Source organism: Monodon monoceros, unplaced genomic scaffold (assembly GCF_005190385.1).
Source record: "Monodon monoceros isolate NGI ecotype Baffin Bay Population unplaced genomic scaffold, NGI_Narwhal_1 Super_Scaffold_2, whole genome shotgun sequence".
Taxonomy (NCBI): Eukaryota; Metazoa; Chordata; class Mammalia; order Artiodactyla; family Monodontidae; genus Monodon; species Monodon monoceros.
The window spans coordinates 100606549-100613601 of record NW_021703776.1 but is presented as its reverse complement, the minus strand read 5'-3'; the positions used below and the strand labels follow the sequence as shown (position 1 = coordinate 100613601).

At 48.1% G+C, this 7053-nt stretch overlaps 1 protein-coding gene across 3 annotated transcripts in view; it reads right to left on the bottom strand.

The window, feature by feature from the left end:
* ACTR3B (actin related protein 3B) overlaps positions 1 to 7053 on the bottom strand; it is a 146755-nt gene that overhangs the window by 22744 nt on the left and 116958 nt on the right. The window contains exon 11 of one of the 3 annotated variants that reach the window (XR_003795285.1): positions 45 to 2566. The exons of the other annotated variants lie outside the window; for them this stretch is intronic. The gene's annotated coding sequence lies outside the window, so the exon portion shown is untranslated. Of the gene's footprint in view, positions 1 to 44; positions 2567 to 7053 lie in introns of those variants that run through there. 3 annotated transcript variants of the gene reach the window in all.

Genomic DNA, 7053 nt, shown 5'->3' with positions numbered 1-7053 from the left:
GTAATGGTAGAGTGGTGGTGGTAATAGTAATAGTGGTAGTAGTAACGGTAGAGTGGTGGTGGTAATAGTAATAATGGCAGTAGTAATGGTAGAGCGGTGGTGGTAAAAGCAGTGGTGGTAGTAATAGTGGTAGTGGTAGTAGTAACAGTAGAGTGGTGGTGGTAATGGTAGCAGTGGTGGTAGTAACAGTGATAATGGGAGTAGTAACGGTAGAGTGGTGGTGGTAATAGTAATGGTGGTAGCAGTAACGGTAGAGGGGTGGTGGTAACAGTAGCAGTGGTGGTAGTAATGGTAGTAGTAACAGTAGAGTGGTGGTGGTAACGATAGCAGTGGTGGTAGTAACAGTAGTGGTAGTAATATTGGTAGTAATAGTACTAGCAGTACTAGTGGTGGTGGCAGTAGTCCTAGGAGTTGTAGTAGTGATGGCAGTAGCAGTTGTAGCCTCCAAGTCTATCTGCATTTAGGTGCCATCGGGCACTCCCCTAAGCCAAGATCTCCAGGGCAGGTCCAGCTCAGACCTGGCCTTCCTATTTTACCGTCAGACACCCACACTTTGCTCCCTGCGGCAGGAATGGGGCTGGGTCCTTGGAGCACCACGACACCTGCCAAGGGCTCCCTGGGGGCAACTCAAGAGAGTCCTCGGACCAAGTCAGAAGCAGGAGATGCTCTGGAACAGTCTGAGCACAGCATGGCTAGGGAGGGGAGTGAGTCAGGAGCCAGCAGACCAGAGTTCGTGTGTGTGTGCGCCTGTGTGTGTGTGGTCACGGGCGTATGTGTGCACGTGTATGTGAACGGCCAGGAAGGAAGAAGAGGTAAACATTTGGCCAGAAAACAACTGTCTGAAAGCGATTTGTCAAGAGCAAATTGGTCAGCATGGTGCTGAATCTTCTCGTACTGAGTCTTGCTAAGTGCACAATTCTGCCACCACCTCCCTTGGGAATGGTCTGGCACGTCTTCCCCATCCGGAGGAAGGACCCCGATGGAGCGGGCTTGGAGGGCCTCACCTCCCCACCATCTGTGCAAATAGGAAGCCTGCAGGTTAAAGACATTCAGAAGATAGAAATTAAAATTGCCTAGAAGGTGGCATGACGTGGGGAAGAAAGAGAACACACACACACACACACACACACCATCAAGCAAGGTCTTTGCTCACCATCTAACACACACAGAGGAGTAATATTTTCCCTAAGAAACTGTATTAAATGTGAGAACATTCTTAACACCATCCACGTGAGGAGTCACGACGCTTTGCAAGTCAGATGAACAGTGGCCTCCCAGTGTGCCACTGGAGAAGAGGAAATTGCTATAACAAGCATTTTTTCTGTTAATTCTTCTACATGAAATAATTGGTAACACGTCAAGCTTTTCCTTTAAAGCATCCATCTCATCCACGGGCTTAACAGGAAGATATTCTCAGGCTGCTCAACTTCAGCCTGCAGCAAAGCAATTATTCATTTTTACATTTGCATTTAAACCAAATGGTATTAAAATTCATCAAGGCTCAATCACTGATGTTACAAAATGGAGGGTGACACTCTCCCAGCCCAGCTCTTTGGAGCAATGTATCCTGCAAATAATGAGACAGCCTGTGGTCAACACAAATTTTACTGACTTTATCGCATTTGCCATTTAGATATGACTGCAACACCGTTAACAGAAAAAATATCCAGCGGCAGGGCTTTCTATCAGCAGTGAAGTCAACTTCAAGCAATAGTGGGCCAGGAAAATTCCCTTTGCTTTAAGGACGCTGTGTCCGTTTTCTTAGATTACATGGTTTTTTGGAATTCTAAAGAAGGCAGCAACGTGCAATTTCTACAGCATCGCTTACAACAGCACACAAGTGCGAGCGTCTTGCAGCACCAGAGAGCTTCAGTTGCAAGAGGTCCTCACTCTCCTTCGGCAAAGAGACTTTCTGGCAGAGTCCGAGAGCTCTTTATAGTCAAAGGAACACAACCCGGGTGAACTTTAATTAGTGGTGAAATATAATCCCCAGATAAGTCAAAGAGGATGACAATTTACTCTTCTAGGACTCGAATCAATACCCCAGGAGCACCCAAAGAGCCAGTCATTTGTATTTCTTATTTAATTGCCTCTATTTCATTTCAACCACAGAAGAGCCTTTCGGAGGAGGGAAGGCAACCATAGCTCCTGCTGTTCAGGAGGCACTTTGGAAATAATCAAGTGGCCGGTGTGTCACTGTGTCAGATAAAGACCCTCCCCCCACTTCGCTGGGGGCACTCAGGCCTTGTGCATGAAGGGCCAGCATTGGGTGCTCATCAATCCCTCACTAGCTTCAGCACCTTCTGTTTGTTCTCCAGCATGCTGCAACAGACCAGGGAGCGCAAGATACGGCACTTCACTGAGGCCGCCGGTGTTGTTTTCTGGGCCACAGTCACGACACCCGAAATGAGGAGATCCACTTGGGCAGAGCGAGCCTTGAGATCAGCCTTAAACCAGGTTTATGCAATCCTGGGAGCACCACGCGGTTTGGGTTCCTGCTTCCTGGAAGGTCCCTTTGGACCCTTTCCCACTTATAGACCCAAAGGCAGCTCAGCGGTCATCAGACCTGCTCAGTGTAGAAATGAGAAATCTGCCAGAGCAGTGACGGCAGGACAGAATCAGAAGTCAAATGTCCCGGCTTCCCACCTGGAACTCCTTTTCCAGAGCCAGAGCTAGAAAAAGAAGCTCTCATTTCTCAGACCCGACTCATTTGGCGTTTTGATCATTGCCCTTAACTGGGGCTGCTAAAATACTAACATTAATTTTAAAATTAAATACTAAACTTAGCTTTGAGTTTTCTGACAGTTATAAGTATAGTATTTAAATAAAGAAAGAAATTTGCTGAGAGATACTGTGAACAAGATTGTAGGATGCATATTTAACTAATATTTTAGTTAGAATAATTAACTTTATTATATGTTATATATAACATACAATGAACATATAATTAACATATTTATCTAATTTAATGAACAGACTATTTTTGAATATTAGAAGGAGTAGTTAATGTACAATAAGCTAAAATCAAATACAAATTATGGTGGATGATCCATTAATTCATTAAAACAGAGCCTTGGGGCTTCCCTGGTGGCGCAGTGGTTGAGAGTCCACCTGCTGATGCAGGGGACACGGGTTCATGCCCCGGTCCGGGGAGATCCCACATGCCGCGGAGCGGCTAGGCCCGTGAGCCATGGCCACTGAGCCTGCGCGTCTGGAGCCTGTGCTCCGCAGCAGGAGAGGCCACAACAGTGAGAGGCCCGCGTACCGCAAAAAAAAAAAACAGAGCCTTGGAGTTTGCATGATGAATACATGACATTTTGCTAATCTCACTAGTGTTTTGTGTAAACCAAAGGTGATACAATGCTTTAAATGAAGGCTGTGTTGGAATACTACTCAGCCACAGAAAAAAATGAAATTTTGTCATTTGCAAGAACATGGATGGACTTGGAAGATATTATGCTAAGTGAGATAAGTCAGACAGAGGAAGACAAACACTGTTATCACTTATATGTGGAACCTAAAACATAACACAAACTAATGAACATAAGAAAAAAGAAACAGACTCACAGATACAGAGGATAAACTAGTGGTTGCCAGTGTGGAGAGGGAAGGGGGGAGGGGCAGGATGGGGTAGGGGATTAAGAGGTACAAAGCACTATGTATAAAATAAATAAGCTACAAGGATACATTGTATAGTACAAGGAATATAGCCAATACTTTATAATAACCATAAATGGAGTATAATCTCTAAAAATTTTGAATCACCATGCTGTACACCTGAAACTAATATAATATTGTAAATCAACTATACTTTAATAAAAAAATGAATGCTATAACTCAGGCTGCACAGATTCCTCTGGCTGTACCCTCGTTGGTCTGAATCACGGGTCTCAACAATGTTCATATACAGGTCTTTCTAAGGTGATGCTCCTGCAGGAACTTAGCACTTAGCTCAGACACTTAGGAAAGGTGGCAACAGTGGCAGAGCTTCTCTCTAGTTCTCCGCAGGGTACTTGTGTCTGCGGATCAAAGGAGGAGGTCGAAGAGGGAGTGTTAGAGTTTCCAAAGGCAGGGCCGGTCACCGGGGTCCACCATACGAGGAGAAACCCTTACACAGGATGGAGAATTTGAGGGAAACAGGGGGAACTCTGATACGGAGAAGGATGAGAAGGGCCCCTCAGACGGAGAGCAAGGGTAATCAGGCACTTTTGGGGCAACAATGAAGCAAACGGTGGGCTGGATCAGAGCATTCATGAGCCGTACCCACACCCAAAAGACGCTGGAGGTGCCTTTTAACAAAAGACATGAACACAATGAAAATCATTCAAATAAGGGGAAATGACAAAATCTACTCAATGAAGATGAAAGAATAAAATGATTTTACCAGAAAACTGAGGCCGAGGAAATCTATCAAAATTCAACACAAACCTTCGCTCTGAGTCCCCCGACACTCCACGGTCCATAAATACAAAGAAATCTGGATGGGAGGGTGTATGGAAACCACACTGGCACTTCCTCCGTGGCCCAGTGAATGTCGTTGCAGAGGACCAGCTGGCCCCCAGCATCCATGTCCCGTCCTTCCTTCCCCACATCTGAGTCATCCCGGCCAGGGTCCTGGCTGTGATCTGGTCTCCGTGCCCTTGTCCAACCCCCAGCCCTTGGTCCTCACGGCCAGGCAGTTGGCTGGTCGCTCAGACCAGCGACTAGATGATGCTGGCAGGACACATGTGCTCAGAATCACGGCCCCAGGAGGAAGCAGGGAAGAGACAGACACCACTCCAATGGCCCTCAGTATTCTGGATTTATGATGATTGTGTGAAAACCACCAATTATAGGGGCTGCGGGGGAGAATAATATTGGGCAAGAGAAGATACAAGAAATGTTAAGAAGAGACGTGACCCAACCTTGAATTGCTCACAATCTGGGTGGGGATCTTAAGCCCACCCAGGCCCAACTTCTGATACTGAAGGTGTTGCTCTCCCACTCGAATCTCGAAGTTATAAACTGCTCCCTTGCAGGTTTCCTGCGGTGGTTTTCCCCCTGCCTGTCTCTGAATCTTTGGCTCTGCGCAATAACTCGTCATAAAGCTTCCTGTTCTGCTGAAATGACATCCATTCCTGTATTTTATGTTTATTCCTCATCTATCAGCACGCTCTTATCTGCTCCACCGACACTCTGCATCCCCTAACAGCCGGCACTCACTTTCCCAGTTCATCTCACCAGTGCTTTTACTATCAGAGGCTCCGACTTCTCCCCTCTTCACCTCGTTTTAACACTTCACAGGCTTTTTCCTGGGGGGCTTGAAAGCAGTGGAATTATTCAGGCAAACGGGAAATATTTATGAGGCATCTGCTCTGTGTGTGCAAAGCTGCAAGGGGCCCGCCCAGATCCCAGGGCCACCTGCCTCCTGTGTCTATGACCCTTGGTTTTGGGGCTTCTCCCTCTGCCGGGTCCTGCCCCTCCCCACACCCTGGCTCTTAGTCCTCTCAGGGCTGTGACAACAGAACTCCAGACTGGGTGGTTATAAACAAAGAAATGGACTTCTCAGTGGAAGCTGGAAGTCCAAAGTCAAGGTACCAGCAGACTTGGCACCTGGTGAGAACCTGGTTCTTGGTTCATTGACGGACGTCTTCTCGGCCACGACCTCACAGGGTGGAAGGGAGCTCGGTGGGGTGTCTTTTATTAGGGCACGAATCCCTTTTGTGAGGGTTCCACCCTCATGACCTAATCACCTCCCAAAGGCCCCACCTCGTAACACCATCACTTTGGGTGTTAGGTCTGAACATATGAATCTGGGGGGAAACGAACGTTCAGTCCATGGCGCCCACCTTGCTTCTCCATGGGTGTTCAGTGCCTTTGTGGTCTCCCCCTGCCCACCTTCCTCCAGCAGAAACTACTCTCAGGAAAACACTGGATTCCATCCTTTTCTCCTCTCCCTGGGGATGCACGGTGGCTCCTCCCCCCTCACTGTGTGGAGGACCCGGGCGTCTAGACAGGGTGGGGGCAGCTGGCCCAGCCTCTCAGGTAGCGTCTCCCCATCCCGCACTACCCCACACCCAGAAGAACCCTACAGAGCTGTGAGTGCTCCTGGCATCTGGGTCCAGCATATTCATGACACCTCCAGGCACACGTGCATTGAGGGGGAAATCACCCCACAACTTCAATGCCCCCCGATCCCACACAGCCCCTGCTGGCTCACAGCCCTATGGACTGTGGGCAGGATGGCAGCTCTTCTGTTTCACCCGAGCTCTGAACTCCCATCGCAGAGTGAGAATTCCAGCCTCTTACTCTGGAAAACGTTCACCTAGAATTTAATCTTACCTTTAACCACCTGGGGAATTAAACTTTCATGTTGGATTGACCCTCACTTGTGGGCATACCTGTAATCTGAAAAGCTACATCAGCATCTGAGTTACCTACAGCGTGTGTGTGTGTGAGAGCCCCTACTCTGCCCTGGGGTCCACTTTCTTTGGGTTTTCCTTTAATTGGCAAGTCTGGTAATACCACGTGTGCCCAGGTGAGTATTAGCATCTCCCCAGGTTCTATTTCCCCTGCCCAGGGGTGCCTGCAGGTGAGAAGGTCCTGGACCTTTGCAATAGAAAGTCACGAGCAGAAGGTGGGACTCGCTCACCCCAGGTTGGAAACCCCAGGTGCTGAGGCGTCCACAGGAAGCAGGGTTGCCTCCGAGGGACCAGCTGAAGACACGTGCCCTGAGCCTGGGGCTGGGGGGGGGGTGGTCACAGAATTACTATGGTGTTGATGCCACAAACAATAGCTATTTGTTACGGGGCATCGCTTGGGAAATGTTGCAACATATATTTCACTGTTGGTGGCCTTCAAAAGCTCATATAGGTTGTTTCTCAGTCAAAATCATTTGCCCATGTGGACTGGTGTCACCTGTCACAGTGCAGAGAGCTTTCAAGTTTCTGAGATTTCTCCCACTTATACATTTATGATTCTGTAATTCTGGTCCTGGGTGTGGGTTTTTCCCCCTGGGTACCTCTGAACACACACACACACACACACACACACACACACACACACACACACACA